We start from the raw sequence: 15,777 nt of genomic DNA, 5'->3' as shown, positions 1-15,777 counted from the left end.
TGGCAGTTTACCTGGCAAATGCAAAACCAAAAATAACAGTTGGATAAGTGAAATTTACTTGCTTGAGTTTGAAAGCCTCTATTTTTGTTTCCCCTTGGCTCGAAGTTCTATGAATTAACCCAAAGTCTCAGGCAAAGTGGGCTATGTTTATATTTTAAGGACATGATAAGAGTTACTGGTAGAAGTAGGGGAACCTCAGTCTCCTCCCTGAGAGTTGGGAAAGTTAGAAAGGGATCTTTAAAATGTGAGGAGAGCAGGTCTCCTTAAGCATTTAACTATGGGAGCAACACAGAGTGAGAGTCAGATAAATGGCCAGAAAGGCCTGAATATAGGGAGCCTCAGTCCATTTTCCCATCCTGTAGCCATAAAGATATAGTTGTAAGATAGTAGACACATTTTCAGGCCATTTTTTTCCATCCCCAAATTATATAAAGGCCAGGCAGTGTTAAGACCTAAGCTTTTTCTTTCTTAGCTCATCTGCCTTAGAAAGAGGATATTAAGTAAACTGTAACACAGAGAACCCTCCTAGAAATGAAGTCCAGCACCTATCTACAAGGTGCTTCAAGGGGATTCAAAGCATCCCCTGAATTCCCTCTCATCCTAATTTCTGATGGGGTTTGGAGCATCCTCTACTCCCCCCACAGATTCCTGATGTCTTGTCTTGTCGTCCTTAGTTCCTTGAGTGCAGTGCCCTCCCTTCTTACCCAAAGAGGATATTTGTACAAGCGCAGAGTAGTTGCCAGGACTTCATTTGTAGGGGATCTGTAGTCTATACCAGTACTTGGGTTGCCAAGGCCTGATGTGATGGAGGAACTCCTGGAGGAATTGGAATTGGTCGCAGTGGAAAATGCTATGGGGGTCTGAACCTGAAGACCGGGAGTATTCCTACATGGAATTTTGGACCCAGAGTAAGGTCAGAGAGTAAAGAGCAAAAAAACCAAGTGTGTTACCTTGTTTGTTTGCAGGCTAAGGTAAAATTGAAGGGGACCTAAAGATTTTATCTGACATTGACAACAATGAATTTGATAGTGGTGAGAGAGCAGATTAAGTCTAGAAAATATTTTCCTAAGAAGGGACTAAAGTGTTAGGTGAAAAAGAAACCTTGCCACACGGGTAAAGTAGGAGAGAAAGTTGTAGAAGAGGGTGAGGGGTGGTGCAAGCTGGAGGGATGGAGTGAGTAATGGCTAGGAGGCTGTGGCGGGGTGGGTGGAAAGAGACACTCAAAGACAGCAACACAGGAGAGTGAGCCATGCCCTGTGGGCTGTTACCAAATAGGAGGTTGTAAGAAGAGCCCATGGGAGCCTGAGGTGTAATTCTTTATCCCCACTAAACAAAGCCTGGCACATAGCAGATTGCAACCTGCTGACGGTGGTACATGCTGAGCTAGGATTCCCAGCAAGTTGAAAATCATGCAGTTGATGGCGGTTGGGCACACAGCATACTGATTATTGTAGTTTGGTCAGAAAATGAAAGCCAGCAAGTTCACGTGACAGCAGGAAAAAGAGAAGCAGAGAGTGAAAGAAGACTCCCTGACTCCATGGTTAGAAACTGTGTTTCGACCAGGTCCCAAGGACAGCATCAGCTACTACCCGAATGTTATTTAGTGAGTTATCTTGGCAGTGAGACTGAAAGGAAAAGGTCTCTTAGCCACAGGTAGGTGAGACCTGCAGTTTACCTTGAAGTTCCTGGGTTTTGGCACCAAATGATTTTGGAGAGTCAGCAGTGAGTGGTGGCTTGAAGTTGAGCTCTTAATTCCCTGCTTAGGAATTGAACCTGGGCAGCCTGGATGAAAACCAGGAATCCTAGCCACTAGACTAGCTAGAAGCTAAAAGCAGAGTCATCCTGCTTCTTGCCCTCTGTTGAAAGCAAGAATGTTTCAAGGAGGCAAAGACCAAAAGTGTAAGGGCGCAGGCGTCCTCCTGAAACAGACGCCCGCCAGGTGATTTCAATCACTTATACAGGACAGTTCATCCGGGTCTTGGTTCTCCTTTGGCCAATTTTCCTGTTGCTTCATCACCCAACCTGACCCAGAGCTCTCCCCCATATATGTGCACATCTTTTGGCCAAGATGGATTCCAGAGCAAAGGGTTATGTGATGGTTGTTGGAACATATTATACTGGCGCCCCCTCCCTTTTTGAAGCCTATTTGACTTTCTACACATGTGTAACTGGGGAGGTCTCCCTGAGCCCAGGAGTGATTGATGTGGTCATCTTATCATTTTACTCCAGCAGAGCTCAGCTACCTTTTTCTTTGATGTGACTAAGAGAAGCAAGGCCCAATTTACTCAGCTGAACAAGTTCCAGCTGTTCCAAGCCCAGGGGCCCATCTACCTCCTACCTCAATATGAGTTTAAGTTACCAAATACAAAAATAATTTGATCAAAACCATAAAAGTGGTCCTGTTCTTACATGGATTATGGACTGCCTAAAAGCTGAGATCATTTCATCTCCACACTAATCCTCAGGTGTTTTTGGTGCATATGTGAAGATAAGATCTCCCCTTACCCCCACCAATGTCAAGCTATTGGTGGAAATAAGACCTGGTAATAAGAATGAAGAAATTACAATCCACTTATTTATACAGCACTGCTGCTTTTCACAGCTATTTCATAGATTATTGCATTTGATCTTCACGACAATTTGTGAAATAACTAGCACCAGTTACATTTTAGGAGGAAACTAAGACAATAATAAAGTGCATTATGAATGTAAACATAGATTAAAAGCGTTGCAAAATATTTTAAATTTCATTTTAATACATTTATTTGCTTCTTAGAGCTGTACGTGCAGCATATGGAAGTTACCAGGCTAGGGGTCAAATCAGAGTTAAATCTACCAGCCTACACCAGAGCCACAGCAATGCCAGATCTGAGCAATGTCTGTGACCTACACCACAGCTCATAACAATACTGAATCCCGACCCACTGAGGGAGGCCAGGGATTGAACCTGCATCCTTTCTGCTGTGCCACAACATGAACTCTCAGTTGCAAAATATTTTTAGATCAAAACACGACTTGGAGTTCCTGTCCTGGTGCAGTAGAAACAAATCCAACTAGGAATCACGAGGCTGCAGGTTTGATCCCTGGCCTTGCTCAGTGGGTTAAGGACCTGACGTTACAGTGAGCTGTGGTGTAGGTTGCAGGTGGGGCTTGATCTGGCGTTGCCATGGCTGTGGCATAGGCCGGCAGTAATGGCTCCAATTAGACCCCTAGCCTGGGAACCTCCATATGCTGCAGGTGCAGCCCTCAAAAAACAAAAAAGACAAAAAAAAAAGACTTGATTGATTTTCACACTTGAAAAATGACAACCCACACTGCTTCTGTAATTTTGAATGAGTAAATCAAGTCCCATGCCTAAAACTTTTTAAGGTACTCAAAGGCTAAGAATTAAGCTATAAAGCACTTTGTTGGAGTTCTCTCTCAAATTGGCAATTGAAGTAAAAGAAAAAGAAAAGAGGAGTTTCCATTTCAGGTCAGCAGATTAAGAAAACAACATAGTCTCTGTTAGGTTCAACCTCTGGCTTTGCTCAGTGGGTTAAGGATCCAGTGTTGCCCCAAGCTGAGGCATAGGTCACAGATGCTGCTCAGATCCAGTATTGTTGTGGCTGTGGTGTAGTCCTGAGGCTGTAGCTCCAATTTGACACCTAGCCTGGGAGCTTCCATATGCTACAGGTGTGACTGTAAAACGAAAAAAAAAAGTTTAGTACTTTCCTTGTAAAGTCCCAGAGGATAGGTAAGCGCCTATCCTCTGGGATATTATCATATAATGTGTACGAACAAAGATAACACCCATGATCAGTGATGGTGTCAGAACAACCTAGGTGGATGTAAGGATCTCAGTTAATGCACCAACCAAGATCTGTTCAACTTAGCCTATCTCAAATATTCGCTTTACTTTCAGGCCTTTATGCATAAAACTCAGTTGTTGGCATATCTACCAAAAAAAAGCAGCTGGCACACTCAAACACAGTAATTGAGGGAGTATAAGAAAGTCACTATTTACAAAGGTGTTGACATAGTAAGTAGCACCAATAAGGATAATACAGCATCTCCATGCAAGCAACAGTGAGGATCCATTACACACTTATGCTGAGCAAGCAAGACAAGGAATCAGTCACTGGAAGCTGGAGAGGGTGGCTGTGTGGAGAGGACCATGTGACATCTGACTTTCAGTAGAGAGAGCATGATGAACTGGATGGAAGAGAGCTGAGGGAAAAAATACCACAGTCTCACTCTCTTCCTTGCCTCCAATCTCCTGCGGGTGCTTCCATCAGCTGATCCCAGTGAGAAGCCAGAGGGAAAGGGAGTTCATAGACACAATTCATAAAGGTCAGCCTCCCAGGGAACAATTCAGTGTGGAGGAGGGTGGAGCCTGGATCTTTAGAGGCAAGTGGAAAAGATCAAACACAGAGAAGAAAAATAAGTTCCATAACTTACACTTACAATCCTGCCAAAATTTAACAACTCTCAGAGACTCAACTTATGTAATTTTTCTGTAAGGCAAAAACCCAGAGAAACTGCCTTAAGTAAGTATTTATAGAATAATTAGATTGAATGGTGAATCTCTTTTTAATTAAATCCAAATGCTTGATTGAGCAACTAGGCTATGTAGATGAGAAAAGAATGAGAAAGAACCTAGGTTTTTATTCAGCCTCCATGATTCCAAGACTTGAGCTACCCATTACAAGAGGCACTATGGCAACCAGCCCAGAAGATAAGGGGGGAGGGGGAGGAGAAAGAAGGATGTAACCTAGCAACAGGATCTTTAGGCCACAGTTTACTCATGAATTGTCAAAATGATAGTGATATCAGAAAACACAATTAAATCAAGAGGAAGTAGCAAAAAGGGGTGAGTGGGTATATAGACAGCAAATATCTAGGTATATGGATGAGGAAGATCAAATATTTATTTAAATTAAAATTCCTGTGTAAAATATCTTTACATCATTTTAAATAAATGTGCATATAATGTAAAAATAGTTTAGAAGGAAATCAAATTGATTTCTATTGGGAAAGCATGTGCCTAAAATAGAGGTTTTTCAATATGTTTGAAAAATTAAATGATTATGATCTCAGCCTTGAAGTATTAACGAAGCAAACATGAATCTTCAAGCTTAGTTGTTCGAGAATGAAAAAAATAGTTGATATTTAGATCAATTTTGACATTTCCTCCTGATTGATATCTGAGAAACGTTCACGTAGAAAACTATCAGCTAGCCATATCACGCAGATAATAAATTCATACCAATTTCAGAGTGACGACAATTCTCCTTTTTGAACTCTACTCATTTCACTCATTCACACAGGATCTCTGACTTCAAGAGAATATGTTGATCATTGTACCAACTTTCTCTTATTTTCTGTGAGATCAGGGGCCTCTCCAGGAAAGACTGCCCCTCCAGGACTAACCAGTTCTTAGGGGTAGCAAAAGACTCCCCAGGCAGTGTGTCTTTCATATGCAAACTAGCCAATCCCAATCCCAAACTCCGCCTTTTTCTGGCTCTTACTGGTCTTCCTCTGCAAGAATTTCCCTAGGGTCAGATACCAGGCAACCAGGGACGGCCTCTCTGCCCCAGAGCCTAAAATTATTGCTGATATCATCCAAACCATCTGACTCTAACCCTGCTTAACCTGCCCTTTCCCATGGAAACCAATATAAAGGCTCCTGCCTGTCCTTTCCCCTTGTTCTTCTACCTCTTGACTGACTTTAGGCTTCCCCTATGTGACTCTGGGGTCTGGTGTGCCCCCTCCTCTTGGAAACTGTAACAAAACTATTTTTTCAATGGTCATTATCTCCTGATCTGTTGTCCTCATTATACTGGAATAACAATAAAACCTACATTTAAAAAGTTCTAGTCAATATTGCTTTTTTTGTTTGTTTGTTTGTTTTGTTTTATTTGGCCGTACCTGTGGCATGTGGAAGTCCCCAGGCCAAGGATCCAACCCACACCACAGCAGCCACCAGAGCTGCTGCACTGACAACACCAGATCCTTAACCCACTATGTCACCAGGGAACTCCAATATTGTCTATTTTATAACTCTCGAAGGAACTGTATAATAAATATTTTAGAGGTTAAAAATTGACTTCAAGTTCATCTATTGGCTGTGTGATGTTGGATAGAATAATACAACCTCTATGAATCTCAGTCCTCTTTGGCAAAGTGGGAAAATTCCCTGCTAGCAGGTCAGTTAGTCCTCTGTCCTCTGTTTTTAGAAAATACAATACTTCAAGTTTATACTAAATTATCTTCTCACAGATTACCTCCTCTTTCTTTCATCTGTCAAAAAATCAATAATTGTACCTGGTTACAATTTTATTTACTTGAGACCAACCAAATCAGTTCTGATCCATTTCAGATTTGATAGTAAAAACCCCACAAGGTGGCGGCAGAGGTAACATCATCAGCCCTCAGTAGCAGGACAGAAGGGCTTAAGGGAGGAAGCAAGGATGTGGAAAGAGCTGAAAGTCTAGTTCTTGGCCTGTGTGGCTTTGTGTCTAGTGGCTCCCCAGAGGAGACGCTGTGTCCTCCAGCCACAGGCAGTGCTTGGCCCCACCTGAGCACTGGATCAGATTTCAGAATTTGTTTCATAAGGAAGCTCAGATTTTCTTTACAGTTCATCGTGGTGTTCTACAAATACTAAATGTTATTATTATCCTTAACTCCTAACAACACATAGCACATTTATGTGCACATAAGCAGTCTATTCCTGAAAAACAAAACATTTCTGAGACGTATAAAATCAGATCTCAGCATTCTCTTGTGGTGCAGCTGGTTAAGGATCTGGCCTCTGGTGGTGTAACTGCAGTGGCTCTGCCCTCTGCTGTGGAGCAGGTTCAGTCCCAGACCTGGGAACTTCCACTGTGTGGCAGGCGTGGCCAAAAAAAAATAATACTAATAATAATATGATCTCACAGTCATGCTTGCAGTCTTATTTACATTCATATATCTCTTAAAATAAAAAATCCTTCAAGTATTTTTAAATAGATCATTTGTAGTAACAAAATAATTTGGATCATTCTATCATAAATTTTTTTTTTAAATCTCCCACATAGGACATTATGTCCCTCTTGAGGTTTTTATTGCATTTGAGGAAGAAAAAAAATCAATGAAATGAAGCCATTTGTGCTAATTAAGTTCTAAAATTGTGTACCAGTTCTGAGGGGTGGGAAGCCCCCCTAAAGCTGTTGAATCTTTGTACTCTCAACATAAACATGCATATAGACATGCAAATGAATACAAATATGTTCTGTTTAGGAATTCAGAGGAGAAAGATTAAATTCTCTTGGGTGTAATCAGGGCATATTTTATAAAAAATATTTTAAAATGTTATTTTAATTTTCCCAGATGAGGTTGAACAAGGGGATCCTCTCCTTCTTGAATAATTTCTTATCCTGTAAACTAGTGTCCTTTCCATCACATATTTAGTGCCAATTTTTTTCTTCTTTGCTTTTTGTTGGTGATTTCATCATTTAAAATGGCCCCAAGAAGATGTGGTACATAATGGAATACTACTCAGACATCAAAAAGAACAAAATAATGCCATTTGCAGCAACATGGATGGAACCAGAGACTCTCATACTAAGTGAAGTAAGTCAGAAAGAGAAAGACAAATACCATAGGATATCACTTATATCTAGAGTCTAATATATGGCACAAATGAAACTTTCCACAGAAAAGAAACTCATGGACTTGGAGAATAGACTTATGGTTGCCAAGGGGTAGAGGGAGGGAGTGGAATGGACTGGGTGGGAGTTTGGGGTTAATAGATGCGAACTATTGTATTTAGAGTAGATAAGCAAAGAGATCCTGCTGTATCGCACAGGGAACTACCTATGATGCAACATGATGGAGAACAAAATAATGTGAGAAAAAGAACATGCCTATATGTATGACTGAGATACTTCGCTGTACAGCAGAAATTGACAGAACATTGTAAACCAATTATAATGGAAAAAATAAAAATCATTTAAAAAAGGAGGCTGGAGGGGAGTTCCCGTCATGGCTTAGTGGTTAACGAATCCGACTAGGAACCATGAGGTTGCGGGTTCAATCCCTGGCCTTGCTCAGTGGGCTGAGGATCTGGTGTAGCCGCAAGCTGTGGTGTAGGTTGCAGACACGGCTCAGATCCTGTGTTGCTGTGGCTCTGGTGTAGGCCGGCGGCTACAGCTCTGATTGGACCCCTAGCCTGGGAACCTCCATATGCCGTGGGAACGGCCCTAGAAAAGGCAAAAAAAAAGGGGGGGGGGGGCTTGAGTTTAAAAATAGGCAAACAAATAAACAAACAAACAAACAAATAAAAAACAGCCTCAAGCATGGTCCTGAAGTGTCATCCAGTGTATCCAAGCACAGGAAGACTGTAGATGTATGTCACAGAGAAGTGTTAGATAAGCGTCTGTCAAATGTGAGATATGACGTTGTTGACCCTGGATTCAATGTTAATGAATCAAGAATATATATTAAATAAGGGGTCTTTCCACAGAAACACACACAAAACAAGGTTACGATTTTATTTATTTTTTTTGTCATTTTAGGGCCGCACCCGTGGCATATGGAGGTTCCCAGGGCTAGGGGTCAAATTGGAGCTGTAGCTGCCAGCCTATACCACAGCCACAGCAGCGCAGGATCCAAGCCGTGTCTATGACCTACACCACAGGTCACAGCAATGCTGGATCCTTAACCCACTGAATGAGGCCAGGGACCAAACCTGCATCTTCATGGATACTAGTCAGACTCGTTTCCTCTGAGACACAACAGGAATGCCAAAACAAGATTATGGTTGATTGGTCTTAAGAATATTATGGCCCAAGGCTCATAAGAACCTAATTCTAAATGTCCCCAGGAGCAGTGTTCCAGGTTTGTGAATTCAAGAAGTCAAGGGGCATTTGCAGCAAATAATGAGACTCAACTCTACGCTATGTTGGCCCTAAACTAGCAGAGGCCCTTATCTCTAGTTCCCAACTCTAGCTGTAGTATGAATCACAGGCGGAATTGAAAGGAGAAATAACTGACAATAAAGTTCCAATCATGGAAATTCTGCTGCAATAGATAATTGTATAGATGTCTCCATGTGAGTCAAAAATGCTGTCAGGCTTGAGAATAATTTTCTGGCTCACTCTGCCACCAAAACAAGAAATTGAATGGTGCTTTAGTACTTCTTATTGGAGATGCTCATCTACGGCAATGTCTGCACTTACATTAGGAAAGCACCCAAAAAACAAATTTTTCTAGGCTTCCTTGGGTTACTTTTGGATTTTAAGTTTCAAATAAAATGGCTTGAGCTCCTACGACAAACTATGCCTTACTAGTAGAAATCAGAATTTTTTAGTGTTTTGAGCAGATATCACTTTATTTTAAGGGTGGTGGGTACAACCCAGTTCCAGCCAATGAGACATACAAAAAATTCTGAGAGACTCCTGGGACATTTTTTTTCTTCCCTGTGGAGAAGGAAAGATGGAAAAACTCCATGTTTTATCCCCCTACAACCAGCTTTTAACTGAAGTTGTAGGAAGAATTGATGTTTGGAGCTGTTGTAGCCATTTTGCAATCATGAGATAAAAGCCAAGAAAATGACAGGGCATATCCCAGAGTTCTAACCTCGATGAGTCTATTGGCTCTTTTTTTTTTTTTTTTTAATGCAAGAAAAATCAGTCCCTCTTACTGGACCACATTTACTCAGTTGTTCTTTTACCTTGCAGCTAAAAGCATGCCTACCAAGAAGAGATGGTCCTTCCTATCCTGGGAAGCATGGGAAATCTGACACAGTTCCTAAGACGTCTGAGGATTCCCAGAGAGAATCTCTTTGTCTTCCTTGGGTGGAATTCTCAGTCCATGCTCACTCTCTCACTTTCTACAAATTCAGCTCTTTTAATGCAGCTCCGCTCCATCACCTGCAGCTACTGCCTCTCCTTTGTTAATCAAAGCACCACAACACAAACCTATTACACCTGGCAGACATGCATGAAAGACCTGGGACCAAGGAGGGCCACTACAGCAAATGCAACATGGGAATGAACTTGTCATTCAATATGAGGCATTGCTGCTCAAATATCCTGTTCATCTCTGCCACAGAGAATCTCTCACAGATTCTTTCTCCCTTTGGAATGTCAATATGATCTCTCGATGGAGACCTCTTCCCTCCTGATCTCTTCCTCACAATTGAGACCATTTCAGCTCATTCTCTGTTGAACATGTGTGCATATACATATATACTTATGCAATAAAATATTGGTAGGAAATACACTTAAAATATTAACAATACCCATCTCTGGGTGATGGGGTCATAAATAATTCATATAATCTTCAATGGGATGTGATTTCCCTTCTGAAATTTCTGGAATAAATATAAACTATTTTTAAATAAAAATGAATTTTATTAAAATACTCAGTTCATAAAAAAATCTGCTGGACAGCATGTCTGGCAACAGACTTTGAAATATATTCAGGTTCCATGTGTTAACTTAGTATACTAACTGACATTTGTCACAAAGCAATAATAACAAATGTTTTACTTCCAAGATCTAAAAGCTGCATTCCCAGAGTTCCTGTTGTGTCTCAGCAGGTTAGGAACTTAACATAGTGTCCGTGAGGATGTGGGCTCCATCCCTTCCTTGCTCAGTGGGCTCACCACAAGTTGGGGTATAGGTCATGGATGCCGCTCAGATCTGGCATTGGTAGCTGTGGGAAATGCCAGCAGCTACAGCTCCAATTTGACCCCTAGCCTGGGAACTGCCATATGCCATGGGTGCGGGTGTGGGTGCAGCCCTAAAAAGACAAATAAATTAAAATAAATAAATATATAAATAAAAGCTGAATTCCCTTCTCCTCCTAGAGCTCTCTCTCCTTTTACCTCCACACCTTTCTCCGCTATTCTTATGATACTGCTCTTCAAATTTATCACAATCTGTAGTCCTTGAGAGGCGCTCTAAAGCTGCAGTTTCCAAGTGCTTCATTCTTGATCCCTATCAGCTAAAATATTTGAACAAGGACCCCAATAAATGTGTATATATTTATTTAGAAAATCTTTGTTACAACTATAATGACATCATAAAAAACCAAAATCTTAAAAGGGATCAGATGAAGATGAAATAGGATTTTAAAATGTAATTGATATAATCTAGTACATTAATAATACCAATAATTTGTAATCAATGCTTTATTATTTTTATAGCTTAGTTTAATCCTTTGTGATTTTAATTCAAAAGTTTGGTTCAAGTTATCTCAATATTTGATTTTAATAACTCATTCTACAGCAATAGTTCATGTCTCCTACTCCTACTTCAAGACTTGTCAGTTATTTAGGCACAGAGGTGAAATAAAATATTTAACTGATTGTATGGGGTGGGTACTAAGCACACAGAACAGCCACTCCTTCATCAGGATGGACACAGGCTGAGGCCTCTAACCCCATACTGTCTACCAGCTAAATGTCAGCCATTATTTCGAGGAAAAGACATGGCATTCCTCTTACATCTGACACTAGTTTGCTCTTAAGTATTTATTTATTTATTTATTTTGGGCTGTGCCCATAGGTATCGAACGCATGCCATAGCACTGACCCAAGCCGCTGCAAATGACAATGCTGGACCCCAGATCCTTGACCCATTGCACCACAAAGGAACTCTCTTAAGCATTTATTTTAAAATAAAGTAAAAGAAGCAGAGCCAATCTATGCCTTTGAGGCAAAGGTGTATTTTAAAGGTGTACAAACATGCAAGTAACTGTTTTCAAAAGGACTTAAGATATGGGTAAATCACTTAGAAAAACAGATGTTTTGAAAATGTTTCACTGACACCTGAATTTTTGTCAAAATGTTTCATTATGTAGAAAGCTTTTACATAGGCACACTTAAAACCAAAACTTTAACTGAATTTTTAGAAGTAATTAAGAAGGTAGGTATCATGATCTAGTAAACTTAGCCAGAATTTCTTTTTTTCTTTGGGACTGCTTTATGTTTTTGAAATATAAACAGTATCTTTTCAATAAATTTTTTGCTAATGATATCAGCCTATCAGCTTCTGTTCCCTTGCAAAACAGATCCTGTGTAAAAATTCAGTTAGATGGCTAGTTATGATATAATATTTATATGCACAACTAAGTTATTGCCTCTATCAATGTACAATTCTTTGAGCGCTAGCCCCATCTCTTACTCATCATTTGTATAAGAATGCTGGCCATCACTATAGGGCATGTGTAACAGGACAGGCCTGGTGCTAAGTTCTTTGAACAACCTTATGACATAGCACTGCTATCATCATCATTCTCACCTTACAACTGAGAAATGTGAGGTTATTTCCCTAAGATCACATAGCAATTATGAGGCAGTGCTGAGATATGAATCCTGATATCCAGAGCTCAGTCTGCTTAATCACAACTCTATTCCACTACTTCAAGAGCAACTAAATGACACAGAGTAGGCTCTTTAGTAAGCAAGCGAAAAAGCAGAATAACAATTCTAGAAGCATTTCCTCATCAAATTAAATTTACTGTCATTTTCTTTAGTAAAGGCCATTACTGCCATGTGTGGCCATTAAATTGTAGTTCTAGTTTGTCAAAGAAGTGGCAGCTATGATTTCTACTACTTCTTAATTGTAGAAAATTCAATTGGTACGTTGGATAACAGCAGGAATCTGTTATCTAGTACTTTCCCGAATTACTATTTTAAAAATAAAACACTTTTTAGCATTTTGACTTTTAAACCGATTGAGACTGAAATATTTCTTTATGGTTTAAAAAGAAAAGGCAGCTCTAGAAAAAAGGAAAAGCCGTACGTCAGCATGATTTCCTACCTCAAAGGAGAAAAGAAACAGAAACTTATATTTAGAAACAATGAGAAGGATGATAATGAAAGTTATTTGAAGAAACGTAAGAGAAAAGGCCTTATTAAAACATGAAGCAGAAAATAAACTAAATCATGATACAAAAATATAGATGAAGAGAAAGGATATATTTTGAGAAAGAATGGCTTGGCTTTTTTTTTTTTTTTTTTTTTTCTTCAACCTCTTTCCTCCAGAACTGGTCCTCTCAAGATTATGGTGGATTCTAAAAAAGAGGGTTCTTTCTATTTCCCTCGAGCATTCGCACCCATGCTCAGTCCTCATCATTCAGTCCTCACCCAGCAAGATGACTCTTAACTTGCGAGTAAATATGTACTGTTTCTGATGGATATTGTTGTGGGGTTTTTTTTGTGTTTTTTTTTTGTATTTTTTTTTCTTTTTTGCCACACAGGCAATATGTGGGAATTCCTGGCCCAGGGCTTGAACCTATGCCACACAGCAGCAACCAGAGCCACAGCGGTGAGAATGCAGGAGCCTGTTTCTAATGGATATTATGTGATGCTAATGCTAAGGGTCAGGAGAGGGTGTCTATATGGAAAATCAACCAGTGAAACTAATGTGCATTGTTATCTAGATCTTACCATAGTCCTCAGAGCACTAATCCTCACCGGGCACACTGTATATTTTCTAGTTATTTCTTTTCTGTCTTCACACTCCTATTAGAATATGAGATCCATAAAAGCAGGAACTCTGTTTAGTTTTATAAACTGTACCTAGAGCAACGCTGCACATAGGGTAGATACTTTATACATACATATATATATGGCTGCAGCCATGGCATATGCATGTTCCCGGGCCAGGGATTGAATCTGAGCTGCAGCTGCAGCAACACAGGATTCTTTAAGCCACTGAGCCAGGCTGGGGATGGAAGCTGCGCATCTGCAGTGACCAGAACCACTACAATCAGATTCTTAATCCACTGTACCACAGTGGTAACACCAATCAATATTTTTTAAGTGACTGAGTGAATGAATGATATAATCTAAAACAGCAAACATTTAAACTTCTATTTTTGACCCACTTTCACCAAGATAGCAATACTGTGGCCTTAAGAAGATAACATTATTCCCCATATTTAACCAGCAACTCCTTTTTATTGCCCAGTATTTGAAACTAAAGGACAGAAGGATGAGTACCAGGGGACAGAATGCTTTTTGGTTGGTTGGTTGATTTTGGCTTTACCATACTGAATAAAACTTGCCATCACCTGAAGGGATGAAGGGACCTTTATTATAACTGTCCTAAAAGATATCTTTGTAGACACATATCTAAAATCAATAATTTGAATACTTCTGTAGAAACATGTATTATGACTATCTTCTACCTACAAGATAAACTCCCCAAAGTAAGTAAAGATTCGGTTTTATGAAAAGACAGCAAAGAATAGCATCAATCAGGCTCACCTGCAAGACCAAGGTTTCTATTTCGCTTAACAACTTTCACTGCGTGTTTGACATTAGGCCAGCTGTCAAGGCAAATAAAATTCTCACGCAGAGGGAAAATCAGCAAGGGTCTTCTATTTGTAGAGTATTGTACGTCCTCTGTGTGCATACGTCCTTTCTTTTGCAGCATACAATCCTTGGGGAAGAAAAAGGCTTAGGTACATAAGCAGCAAATAAAATAAGACAATAGCTATAAAGTCCTCAGTTGGATGTTTTGTATGCCTCTGATAAATAAAAAGATTTGCTGTTTGTCTTATTTAGTCCAAAACACCACCAGGCTTCCCTGGCCTATCCAAACTTCGCCGAATGTGCACTGCTAACAGATTACTTTTTCTAAATATGTCTTTTTCATAGCCTAAATGACCCCTTCCTCCTCCATATAATTCTGGACCATGAGGTTCTCATTATGAAGCAGATACACTGCTACCCGCAGTCACCCAGGGCTGCAGAGCATCTGAGTGAGTAGCAAATTGAAGGACTCCCATTTCTGTGGCTTCTGCCCTGAACCGAAGCTGCCATTTTTCAGTATGGGTGTCTTTTTTTTTTTCCCTCATGACATAGACAAATGTTGATGTTTACTACAAGTTGGTACATTAGTTGCTAATTAAGTTCCTAGCTGCTTCAGCCAAAACTTGCTGTATTGAGTCCAAGAAAAGAATGGCAGCTACATCAAAAATAAGTTGTTGGGGATTTTGTTTTGTTTTATTAAAGGAAAGTTGTCTGTTAAAGACTATGGGGAACTTTCATGCTGGGAGATAGGGAACCTTCAGTCTTGGCCTCCTCCTAAGCTGAGCTGATAGTTCAAGTTTTCTAGCACCTGTCACCAGGCCTTGGTCAAAGCCCTGACTTTAAGTAGGCAATCTATGCATGACGCAGTAAAGTTAATTGTTTATCATTACCTGCTTCTTTTCATACCCACTCACGAATTCCCAAAGAATTACTTCTTGAGGACCCAAAAGTATAGGTTTATTCTGGAAAGCGTGTAGAGGTCACTTCATCCTGAGGTTCTTGGGGTTACACATCTCTGAAAAGATATCTTCTTAGCCTCATCTCTCTGCCTGTCCCCTGTAATCTTATCACTCAGGCGGGCTAGAGGCTGCCTACGTTCACAGCAACAACCTTAACACTTTTCTGTTGACATCAGGGTCTGTGGCAGTTTCTCTTCCCCTCTGGGCTGGGAAGTCCCGAATGAATCACGTGCTTGTACACGCCCTTCGTCTTAGTCGACAAGGGGTGATGCGAGATGGCTGTGGGAAAGAAGTTTGAATTCTGAGGTCGAACCCTGCAAGGTAGGCAAAATATCCGCTGGCATTGCTGGAGCGCTGCTGTCTAACTCGGCCAAAGAGAGAATTCGCTTTTCCTTTTCTCTTTCCCACGGTGTCCTTGACCAAAGGGCTCTCCTTACCAGACCAGACCAAAGGGTGGCTCCGCCCCGATGCAACACACACTCCCCGCCCAGCAGATTACGTGTGGAAAGTCCTGAAAAAGAGAATGGAAAC

At 40.5% G+C, this 15,777-nt stretch overlaps 1 long non-coding RNA gene across 1 annotated transcript; it reads right to left on the bottom strand.

The window, feature by feature from the left end:
* Positions 1-3,658: 3,658 nt before the first annotated feature.
* LOC125123237 (uncharacterized) lies at positions 3,659-15,502 on the bottom strand. Its single transcript, XR_007134012.1, has 3 exons — positions 15,178-15,502; positions 14,240-14,414; positions 3,659-4,378 (listed from the first exon to the last, which is right to left on the bottom strand). It is a non-coding gene; the product is annotated as an uncharacterized LOC125123237 (long non-coding RNA).
* Between the last annotated feature and the right edge of the window lie 275 nt (positions 15,503-15,777).

Source organism: Phacochoerus africanus, chromosome 3 (assembly GCF_016906955.1).
Source record: "Phacochoerus africanus isolate WHEZ1 chromosome 3, ROS_Pafr_v1, whole genome shotgun sequence".
NCBI lineage: Eukaryota > Metazoa > Chordata > Mammalia > Artiodactyla > Suidae > Phacochoerus > Phacochoerus africanus.
This window is presented reverse-complemented; position numbering and strand designations above follow the sequence as displayed.